The 12,158-nt window shown below is 32.1% G+C and overlaps 1 protein-coding gene across 2 annotated transcripts in view; it reads left to right on the top strand.

The window, feature by feature from the left end:
- LOC127729074 (heterogeneous nuclear ribonucleoprotein 87F-like) overlaps positions 1–11,807 on the top strand; it is a 30,105-nt gene extending 18,298 nt beyond the window's left edge. The window contains exons 9-12 of one of the 2 annotated variants that reach the window (XR_007994490.1): positions 1,172–1,242; positions 6,573–6,735; positions 8,071–8,204; positions 10,601–11,807. The gene's annotated coding sequence lies outside the window, so the exon portion shown is untranslated. The remainder of the gene's footprint in view (positions 1–1,171; positions 1,243–6,572; positions 6,736–8,070; positions 8,205–10,600) is intronic. The other variant, XR_007994491.1, reaches the window with a different exon arrangement.
- Positions 11,808–12,158: the final 351 nt, after the last annotated feature.

Here is a 12,158-nt window from a genome sequence, read left to right as displayed (position 1 = left end):
GTAATAGTGTTCAAGATTTATGCTTCATGATTTTGTGATAAAAAATATCTCATACTTTTAATTTCTGAGTCTTATTTTATACCTTTTATTCTGAAAGTTCCTATATTGTATTTATTTTGTAATATCCAGTTTGTATTCTTTAATCAAGACCTATCAGAATTCAGAAACTAAGTTTAAGATAATGAAATCTGGTATTCTATATGGGAAACATCAAATTGAAATTAAAAAAAAAAGATTTTTAATTTAGTTAAATTAAAAAAAGATTTCAAAGACTTTCAGTTATAAAAGTCATGCTGAAGAATTATAACAGTGTAACATTTGTGAGTTTCAAAATTATGATCATAAATTTGAAATATATTTAAAGTATCTTAATTGCCTTGTTTTTGATAAGAAATAGGCTATTGCAATAGAATGACACCAAAATGTATCTTGATATTCAAATTTTGATGCAAATTCTTACAAAACATAAAATCTTTATACTCACTTAAAAGTTTTGACTTTGCATTCATCAGTGTTAAAAAAAATATGAAATGCAATTAAAGAATCCTTTAAATCAGGCTTGTTTATGACATTTATATTAATTTGTCGATTTAAAATCAAGTTTTTCTTTGTCAGTGTTAAAAAATCAGAGAAATCATTAATTGAATTTGAGATTTATTTGTGTTTTTTTTTTTTTTGGTCTTTTGAGACTAATCTGCCTTTTTAATTGATTTATAAGTAATTTTTCATTGCGGAGTCAAAAGATTGAGTTACAAAAGGTGCAATATCACTTGCTGATTAGTAATATTTTATAATCTGACTGAGGTAACAGAAAAAAACTTCAAATTGTCCTGATACAAAAGAGCAGTTTGTTCAAAATCAACTAACTTTTTTCTGTATGGAGATTATCATTAATATATATATATATATGTATATAGATTGAAGTTTTACAAACAAAGGTAGCATTTTGTATTACCAACAGTTGCTCAAATTCAAACACAAGCAAATGAGATTTCAGTACAAGTCTTTTATGTTCTAAATAGTGAAAGCATTAAATAAAAACTTCCATTTCAACTGAAAGATTCAAATTGATTTTCAGCTTTGTTTATTCAGATGTTAAAACAATGCATTTCTCAGCAAATTAGTTGTTTAGTCTATGCATTTGCTAATTTTGAAATGATATTTGTTTTAGGATGTACAGAATGACATTCTATTGAAATATGGAAGACCTGTTATAGCATAAAGATGTCTTTAGAGCAAAATGTAAGTTTTTTCAGCTGTAGAATGAGCCTTGAAAGTGATTGTGCACTATAAATAAGTGAAATGAGCAGAACAGTAACAAGTATTTCAGAATAAAATTACTATGAAACATTTAACTGTATTATGTAAATTCAGAAATTATTGTGTGCATTTATTATTACGATTTTGTCATTTTAGACTAAAATGATTTTATTTTTTGCGATATTGAGAAAAATCCTGTGTAGGCCACACCAAATTAATTTCTAGTTCTTCAGACTCTTTCCTTTGAAAAAGGTTAGCGAGCGAGCAAAATTTTGTTTTTTTTTTTTTTTTTTTCAAAATTGGATTTTTTACTAGTGAGCACTATTATCTTTTGAAATATTAAAAAAATAAAATCTATGAAAAGCATTTTATTCAAGCGAGCGATCAGAAATTTACAGTTTTGGTGTTACATGTTTTCATATATCTCTTTTCCTAGTTCTTATATTACCCTACTTTCTTCTCAATTTGTTCTCTGACACACTGTTGAATCTTTTCACAACATTTCCAGTACAAATATGGTTAATTAGTAGCAAAACCTACAGCCTCGTGTAGTCTGCTCAAATAAAGATCCTGCCTGAACATGAAAAAGTGCAACAGCTTTGAACAGGTAGACATCCATGTTTGATGTAAGTTATAATTGATGTATTATAAAAATAAGGAAATGTGGTATGATTGCCAGTGAGACAACTATCCAACAAAGTTCAAATGAAGTGGATGTATGCAATTATAGGCAACCGTACAGCCTTCAACAATGAGAAAACCCATACAGTACAGTTGGCTATTAAAGTCCCAGACATGAAAAATATGAAACAAATCAATTGAGAAAACTAACGGCCTAACTTATATCAAAACAGTTTACAAAAAAAACAAATATGACAGACAAGAACCAACCACAATCAGTGAACTACAAGCTCCTGACTTGGTATAGGCACATATAGAATGGTATGTTGCTTAAATAAAGGTATGCAAAGCATATATGCATGTATAAAGCTTTTATATAAAACTATACATATTTGTGTATACAACAAGCTGAAAATTTATAAAGGACTGTCCTTTAAAAACCACACCAATTTATACTACTTATTATTCAAATGCATCACATCAGATGCTATAATCCTTTTGTTAACTGGATTTTCGAAGGAAATATCGGTTATTGATTTGGGGATGTATGGTGGGCAGGCGCGTGGGCAGACAGGCGGCTGCCAAACAGTGTCTCTTCAATAACATGAAAACGCTGTGATGATTTTTTTTCAAATTTAGATATGTTGTTTCTTGTGACTAAATAAAGGTCAAGTTCAATTTTCACGATTTTAGTTTTCTCCTTTTTGAGTTATTGCCATTTTTGTCTCGCCTTGACAGAGTCAAAAAGCGAGACATAGGTATGTTGTTTCCGGCGGCAGGGGCGTCAACAATGTATTAGTTTGTGATTAGGTCTAGTTCATGGTGAACCACTAGTGGTAGGTCAATGATATTTGGTATGCAGTTGTATTAGCATTGGCACATCTCATTACCATGGAGATTATTTGGCCCTGCCCCCTCAGTCAAGGTCTATTGACTTTGAAACTTTGCTTAGTTTACATGTATTAGTTTGTGATTAGGTCAGTTTATGGGGAACCACTAGTGGTAGGTCAATGATATTTGGTATGCAGTTGTACTAACAATGGCACATCTCATTACCATGGAGATTATTTAGCCCTGCCCCCTCAATCAAGGTCTATTGACTTTGAAACTTTGCTTAGTTTACATGTATTAGTTTGTGATTAGGTCAGTTTAAGGGGAACCACTAGTGGTACATTGTAGGTCAATGATATTTGGTATGCAGTTGTATAAGCATTGTCATATCTCATTTCCATGGAGATTATTTGGCCCTGCCCCCTCATTCATGGTCTATTGACTTTGAAACTTTTGCTTAGTTTTCATGTATTAGTTTGTGATTAGGTCAGTTTAAGGGTAACTGTTAGTGGTAGGTCAATGATAATTGGTATGCAGTTGTATAAGCATTGGCACATCTCATTTCCATGGAGAATATTTGGTCCTTACCCCTCAGTCATGGCCTATTGACTTTGAAACTTTTGCTTAGTTTACATGTATTGGTTTGTGATTAGGTCAGTTCAAGATGAACCACTAATGTTAGGTCAAATATATTCAGTATGCAAATGTATTGGAATTTGCAAGTTTCATTTCCATGGAGATTATATAACCCCACCCCCTAATTATGGTTCATTGACTTTGAAACTTTTACATAGTTTACAAGTTAATGTTTGTGTTTAGGTTTGTTTAAAGGGAACGACTTATGAAAAGTCAATAATATTTGGTTTGCAGTTGTATTAGCATTGGCACATCTCATTTCCATGGAGATTGTTTAGCCCTGTACCTTCAGTCATGGTTCATTGACTTTGAATATTTGCATAACTTACATGTTAAAGTATTGCTATTTTAATTTCAACATTTGCATTATCAAAATAACAAATAGGCGAGACATATCTCTGTGTTAACAGTTTATTAATATCCAAAAGTGGTATTTTTAAATATTTTTCTCTTGTTATCATATTATGACTAAGCATAGTAAATGTCTTACCTCAAAATTAGAATTGGAGTGACAGATTTACCATACCACAAAGGGAAGGCTGGGATTGATTTTGGGGGTAATTGCCTCAAAATTTTAGGAATTAGGGGCCAAAAAGGGCAAAAAACAAGCATTTTTCAGGACAATAACTTGTGTGTAAGTGTATGGATCTTTATGAATATGTACTACAAGGTTTCATATCACAAAGGGAAAGCTGGGTTTGAGTTTGGGGGTAATTGCCCTAAACGTTTGGGAATTTGGGGCCAAAAAGGGGCAAAAAAAACAAGCATTTTTCTAGTTTCCAGACAATAACTTGTGTTCAAGTGTATGGATCTCTCTAAAATTGTACTGCAAGGTACCATACCACAAAGGGAAGGCTGGAATTGAGTTTGGGGGGTGATAAATCATAAGGGGGTTCAAAAAATTTTGGGGGGGGTTTTTCCTTCTTTTTTTTTTTCCTTTTTTTTTTTTTTCCTTTTTTTTTCTTTAAATTTCAAATTTTAAGTTGTTTATTTCTGATTTATATATAAAAGCAAATAATAATGATATGGTTTGAATAGGTAAATTAAAATTTTTTAAGTTCCTAGACCACATTCATTTTGTGTCAGAAACCTATGCTGTATCAAATATTTAATCACAATCCAAATTCAGAGCTGTATCAAGCTTGAATGTTGTGTCCATACTTGCCCCAACTGTTCAGGGTTCGACCTCTTCGGTTGTATCAAGCTGCGCCCAGCGGAGCATTTTATTTTTTGATGAAGTGAACTCCTTTAAAAACTAAGCTTATATTGTTTATTAATAAACATATATTTAGATTTCTGATTTTGGACCCAGTTTTCAAGTTGGGTCAAAATCGGGGTCCAAAATTAAACTGTGTTTGATTTCAACATAAATTGCATAAATATAGGGTTCTTTGAAATGCTTAATCTAAACCTGTATTTCTTTTCATTATTAATAAGATAATACCACATTGAGGTCCAAAGGGTCCTAAATTAAACTTTTGTTTAATTTCATAAAAAATTGAATTCTTTGGTTCTTTGATATGCTGATTCTAACACTGTTTGAGTGTTAAATCATATCTAATTTTAGAGAACTTAGTCATCACTGGTTGTTGTTATTATATTATTGATTATAATTTGAAAAATTGCATCATATCTTATTTTAGAAAAATTTTATCCAGTTTGAGTTATTTCCCTTTGCACAGAAAATATTATGGATAAAATTAACCTGTGTTTCATTTCAACATAAATTAAATATATATAGGGTTCATTCAAATGCTGAATCTAAACCTGTATTTAAATATTAGATTTTTGGGCCCAGTTTTCAAGTTGGTCCAAAATTAAACTTTGTTTGATTCAACAAAAATTGAATTTATGGGGTTCTTTGAAATGCTGAATCTAACCATGTATTGAGAGATTTTGGATTGTGGTCTCCTTTATCAAATTGGTCCACATTGAGGTCCAAAGAGTCCATAAACTTTTGTCTGATTTCATCAAAAATTGAATTCTTGGGTTTCTTTGATATGCTGATTCTAATATGTACTTAGATTTTGGATATTGGACCATAATAGGTAAATGTCCAATTTCAAATATTTCAATTCTTTGACCACATTCATTTTGTGTCACAAACCTATGCTGTATCAAATATTCAATCACAATCCAAATTCAGAGCTGGTTTAAGCTTAAATGTAGTGTCCATACTTGCTCAACTGTTCAGGGTTTGACCCCTGCAGGAAAATCCAGTTTGCTGTCACTCTGACAGCCTCTTGTTTAGTTAATATATTACAATTATTAGAACATTTCTATACATTCCGCTTAGTCATTGCTTTGCTGAAGAATTTAATAGCAATCAAATCTTTATATATATGGGGATATTGCTCTGTGTTGAAGGCCTTACAGTTAATGTTACTGGTTGCAAACCTCAACAAATTTGGTCTCTGGTGGAAGTTTGTCTCATTGACGATCATACAAATTCTTATTTTTAGAAGATTTTGTAAATTGAAAAGTTGGATTGATGTGTTATATTCAATTTTACCACACAAACTTTCTTGTCAAATTCCATGCTTTATAACTTTGTAATGATACTAGCAAATATATATAAAAGATAAAAAAAAGTAAAAAATATAATAGTTTCATTTGCCTTGACATTTCAAATTATGCATGTACCATCATCTTCTGGATTTTCTTTTATTCTTATGCATGTTATATTGTCATAATTTGATCTTTCAATTCGGTGGTATGGTTGCTTTGAAGTCTTGCACGGAGCACTTCAAACAAATCGATAAAATAATAGTCCAAATCACATTCCACTGCTGTCTTTGGCAGTAAGGTCTTTGCCTGCGTTACCACTGTAACTACTACAAATATTCCACTCATGTCATACGTTTAGAATGAATATCATATATATCTTGTGATGAGCCGATGTAGATATATTATATTTGACCATAAAAACGTTGTGCATTGTAGATCTAGATCATTTTTATATGTCAATTTCTGTGTCTGTAAGGCGTTACTTTCAAAAATTTTTCTTACTTAAATTTAGAGACAGACGCGCACGGCCCCGTACTGGAGGCGGGTTTTTTAAAAAGTACTTTTTATACGCGGGGGATCCAACGAATGAGGTATTAATTTGGCGTGGCCTTAATTCATATAAAATATTTCAAAATGCGAGTTTAAATTATTGTGATTATAACCCTGTCACATTTTTCGCAATAATAAAAACAGGGCAATAATTTCTGAATTTACAGTATGAACGAGACAACAACCACAATCTATAGGTCAACAACCAGTATTCAACAATAGACAGATACCTGAACATTATGTCGAGCTCTTTATTGCCCTTAGTCTAGAAATATCAACCAAGAATAATGAAAAAGAGAGACTAAAGATACAAAAGGGACATCCAAACTTGTAAGTTTGAAGATTTTCCATTATTACCAGTAACAAAATATCATAACATAATTATTAATGAGGTTCCTGACTTGAGACTTGCTCTTTTAACATGTTGAACATCATTCAGTTTGAATAACATTATGTGCATGAAATAGTACTACAAAAGTTATAACAGCAAACTCTAAAATACAGTTATAATAGATAATATAATCTCAGGGACAAGCAAATAAATAATATACATTTATTTCCCGTGCCGGAGGGAGATATGAAGATTTGTTCACCCAAGAATATTCATATTTCACGAGGGCTCTGCCCGAGGGAAATATGATTTTTCGAGGGTGAGCAAATCTTCATATCTCCCGAGGCAAAGGGAAATGAATGTTTTATTCCACTGCCTATGCTTTGTTTACTATCAATACATTAAATATTATTTTGCATACATTTTTTTTCTTATCCGCTTGTTTTTGTAAATCAAACTAAACACGACATACCCATTGATAAACAGTAAGGATCAAAATTTAATTATAAGTCTTTTTGTTTTATCGTCTGAAATAAATTTGAACATGATAATGATTTTTGCTATCGCTATTTTAAGAAGAATAAGAAGTTCAAAACGTTATGTACAATAACCGCGCGTAACGTCGCACCAAGTAATCCCGACATTTCAGAGGGGAATATGATCCTCAGAATGGAATATGAAGATTTGTTCAATGACACGTGGGATAGTCTCAACCAATCAAATATTGATTAAACTATCAATAAACCTTACATCATCAAAGAAAGCAAGCTTTAAAGAACTTGAGCTGGTGAATTGATATCATGCCTTTCTATTGTTTAATATTGTTGATGATGATGGATGGCTGATAAACATTCAAATTGAATGCATGAATGAGAACATACTGATGTGATATGAAAATACACCCTACTTTAAACTAGACAGACACGCTGATCAAGGTTGTTAACCTGCTTGTTAAAAAGTAAAGAATATACATCCTACTTTAAACTAGACAGACATTCTGATCCAGGTTGTTAACCTGCTTGTTAAAAAGTTAAGAATATACACCCTACTTTAAACTAGACAGACATTCTGATCCAGGTTGTTAACCTGCTTGTTAAAAAGTTAAGAATATACACCCTACTTTAAACTAGACAGACATGCTTATGAGCCAGATTGTTAACCTATCAGTTCAAAAGTTTGAGTCCCTATGAAGACATTTCACCCTATACAGACATATGCAGAGTTAGTTAACTTTTTGTGTATGATGTCTTAGTGTGATAATGCCTTTTGTTTTGGTACTTCAATTTGATAATAATTTTGAGTAGCCATGTTAATAGTATGCTATATATTTTTAGGGAGAAGACAAAATTTTGTCAAATGGACTAATGTTAATCAAGTCCAAGTGTGAAGAAACATTGAGGGTATACTGTGTTCCCTATTGCTATAACTGATCACTTGTTATCCATGTTGAATTTTTAGTGTTTAAATGGTAAGATTTTATAGATCATTAGTGTTTGGTTATTATGAATATTCTTTTGGAGTCAAAAAGCGAGACATAGGTATGCTGTTTCCAACGTCGGCGGCTGCGTCAAAAATGAATTAGTTTGTGATTAGGTCTAGTTCATGGTGAACCACTAGTAGTAGGTCAATGATATTTAGTATGCAGTTGTATAAGTATTGGCACATCTTATTACCATGGGTATGATTTGGCCCCACCCCTTCAGTCATGGTCTATTGACTTTGAAACTTTTGCTTAGTTTTCATGTATTAGTTTGTCATTAGGTCAGTTTAAGGGGAACTGTTAGTGGTAGGTCAATGATAGTTGGTATGCAGTTGTATAAGCATTAGCACATCTCATTTCCATGGAGAATATTTGGTCCTTACCCCTCAGTCATGGTCTATTGACTTTGAAACTTTTGCTTAGTTTAAATGTATAAGTTTGTGATTAGGTCAGTTTAAGATGAACCACTAATATTAAGTCAATGATATTCGGTATGCAAATGTATTGGCATTTGCAAGTTTCATTTCCATGGAGATTATATAACCCTACCCCCTAATTATGGTTCATTGACTTTTACATAGTTTACAAGTTAATGTTTGTGTTTAGGTTTGTTTAAAGGGAACGACTTATGAAAAGTCAATGGTATTTGGTTTGCAGTTGTATTAGCATTGGCAAATCTCATTGCCATGTAGATTGTTTAGCCCTGTACCTTCAGTCATGGTTCATTGACTTTGAATATTTGCATAACTTACATGTTAAAGTATTGCTATTTTAATTTCAACATTTGCGTTATCAAAATAACAAATAGGCGAGACATATCTCTAGATCTGTGTTAACAGTTTATTTTTTAATTCTTAATCATTTGCTTGCGTTTTACTGACACCCGTAAATGGATTTATTTTTTGGTTGTAAAAAGTAAAATAACAAAAATAACAAACTCCAAGGGAAATTTAAAACGGAAATTCCCTTAACAAATGGCGAAATCAAAAGCTCAAACACATCAAACGAATGGAAAACAACTGTCATATTCCTGACTTGGTACTGGCATTTCCTTATGTAGAAAATGGTGAATTAAACCTGGTTTTATAGCTAGCTAAACATCTCACTTGTATGACGGTCGTGTAAAATTCCATTATATTGACAACAATTTGTGAGCAAAACAAACTGACATAATAGGTAAAAATGTCAAAAATTGCATACAGCAGTCAATATTTTTTTATTATCTTGATCACCATAAAAACAAACAATGTCAACAAAGAAAAATAAATGGCATGTTAACACTCTATAGACAAAGCACATCAGCAAAAATGAAAGACAAGAATACAAAAAATGACCATAGCTCAATAACACAATGGTGGGATGTATAAATACCGAGCCACGCCAGCAGGATATTACCAAACATGGACTAAACAGTAAAGGTTAAAAATATACAAAGACAAATAAAAAGAACACTTAAACATGTAATTAAGATTATAAACAACGTCAATACATAGAATCTATACTTCAAGTCCATCATGTATTATTTGTGAGCCTAATGTATCATTTGTAAGCTTTTACACTGATAGTGATAGTAGTATTTGAAGACAACAGTGGGTACTGCAGAATTTTTGTAAGATAGAAACTGCCTTTCCAGCACATCCTGGCTTTGATTTCTGATCATCTTTTTGATACCTTAAAATAACTTTTACTGTAATATTGGTTTTATTCAGAAATACTCTTTGTGATATATTTATAACATCACATATTTTTATGGCCCCGCAAAAAGTTGTTGGGGCCATATAGTTTTACCCTTGTTCGTCATTCCGTCATTCTGTCATTCCGCAACAAACCATTATACAGACTTTTTTTCTGAACACCTTCAGATATTGGGCTGATTTTTGTATGGTATGTGAGTTAACCATGATGAAATACAGATCAAGTTTTAAGTTTTGTTCTGCTCTGCTGATTTTTGCCGTAATTACAGGTTTTTGACTTTGAAAATTGTTGAATATCACAGTTATACAGACTTTTTTCTATACGCCTTCAGATTTTGCGATGACTTTTGATATGTGAGTCTTCCATGATGAGTTACAGATCAAGTTTATGTTTCGTTCCGATATGCTGATTTGCATGTCGTTTCAACTCATCTTCCTGTTTGCTGATAGTTTGAAATTTAACTACTCATTGATCAAGGAAATTTTTCATCAAACTAGTATTGGTCTTGAGAGCTGGATACTATCCATGCATGTTTGTGTCCACATGTGTTGTTGAAATTGCAGATTTTTCAATTTTTTGAGATGGAGCCATTCCTGTCGTTCCGATACATCTAGTTCAAATAGACTTATTTTAATTTCTGTGTAATGTTGTTCAAATTTAATGAAATTTTACTATGTTTTTCTTTGTAGAATTTTGGGATCATGGTTGGTAGACATCACTCTTCAAAAGAATTTAATCTACATGGTAGCTTTCCAATTTGCAAAAAAGTTGTCTTGTTAATGATAATTGTAATGAAAATAAACTATTACAGATTTTTTGCCATGCACTACATATTGTCTACATATTCCGTAATTGTGATCCTAATTCAATGTTATGACTATCAGCCTTATTTACTTTATGAATTAAAAATTATGATATTAACACTTACCATGCTGAATTGTTTCAGATAATGTCTAATTTTCGTTTATTTGCCAAAATATGCAAATTAAATGCAAATGAGCTTTACCCTGCTGCTGATGCATATTGATTCCTTTAAATCTAAGATAGGGGATCACAGGGTGGGGTAATCTTGGTGAGGAGGCAGGGGTTGGTGGGCGGGAATTAGCCCCAAAGTTGGTCATCAGGTGCAAAAAGCGTCAATTTTGATGATTTTTCGTCCTATTTCTTGACCAGGAAAACCGAGGGATGCTGATAGATGTATCTTACTGTAGTCTGCATGTAGAGTAGACCCTAATGAACACACTTATCACAACAAACCTAGGTCGGAGTCAAACTGATCATGGTACAGCAGTCTAAAGAAGGTCATTTGCACCCTAAATCCGGAATTTCTAGATTTTTCCCAATTTTTGGCTTCAACTGGACCAGCAACCGGAAGTAGTTGTTCACTAAGAGGATTTCAATAATAAACACAGTATTTATATTCCAGCAGGTTTACACTAATTTTTAAAGTTTTAGGCCTCTGAACTGCGTGTGTCTGACATCGAAGAGAAGCCCATCCCTCCAGAAAAACCAGTTTTATTCGATTTCAATTTTACAAATTTGTATTTGAGCTGAAAATGCACCTTAAACATGAGAAACATGACAATAAATAGCCTCAGTTTGAGGAAACATGTAACAACTTTGAAATTATGTCATAAATTTGACCTCTAAAAGTATGGAGAGCCATTGGAGCCAAATAAAGGTATCACCGCATGGTAAGGGTTAAGAAATGGAAAAAATGCTTCATTCTTCTCTACTTCTCAAATATAAATATGCTTAGAAAAGGTTGATAGTTGGCAATCATGGTTCATTTACGTATTTGTAGATATATTTATGGATTTGATGTTCAGTGTGAAATTTATTTGTGTTGTGTTTTTGTACAGGATTATTTGACTTCTAATAAACTTAGAAAAGACATTATTATTGTTAATAGATATAAGAAGATGTGGTATGAGTGCCAATGAGACAACTCTCCATCCAAGTCACAATTTGTAAAAGTAAACCATTATAGGTCAAAGTACGGCCTTCAACAAGGAGCCTTTGCTCACACCGAACAGCAAGCTATAAAGGGCCACAAAAATGACTATTCTAATGCAATTATTTTGTATCAATGGTTCTGATTGGATGACAGTAAGCGTTAAATTCTCTATCTCCTTGTCTGTAACTAAGGCAGCCGACATTTTGATTTGCTTAATGTATTGATGCAATTTTTATAATAATAAGCATGTTGCACCTAGAAATCTTTTTATCAAATTTAATTACATTCTG

Source organism: Mytilus californianus, unplaced genomic scaffold (assembly GCF_021869535.1).
Source record: "Mytilus californianus isolate M0D057914Y unplaced genomic scaffold, xbMytCali1.0.p SCAF_2, whole genome shotgun sequence".
In the NCBI taxonomy this organism is placed as follows: Eukaryota; Metazoa; Mollusca; class Bivalvia; order Mytilida; family Mytilidae; genus Mytilus; species Mytilus californianus.
This window is presented reverse-complemented; position numbering and strand designations above follow the sequence as displayed.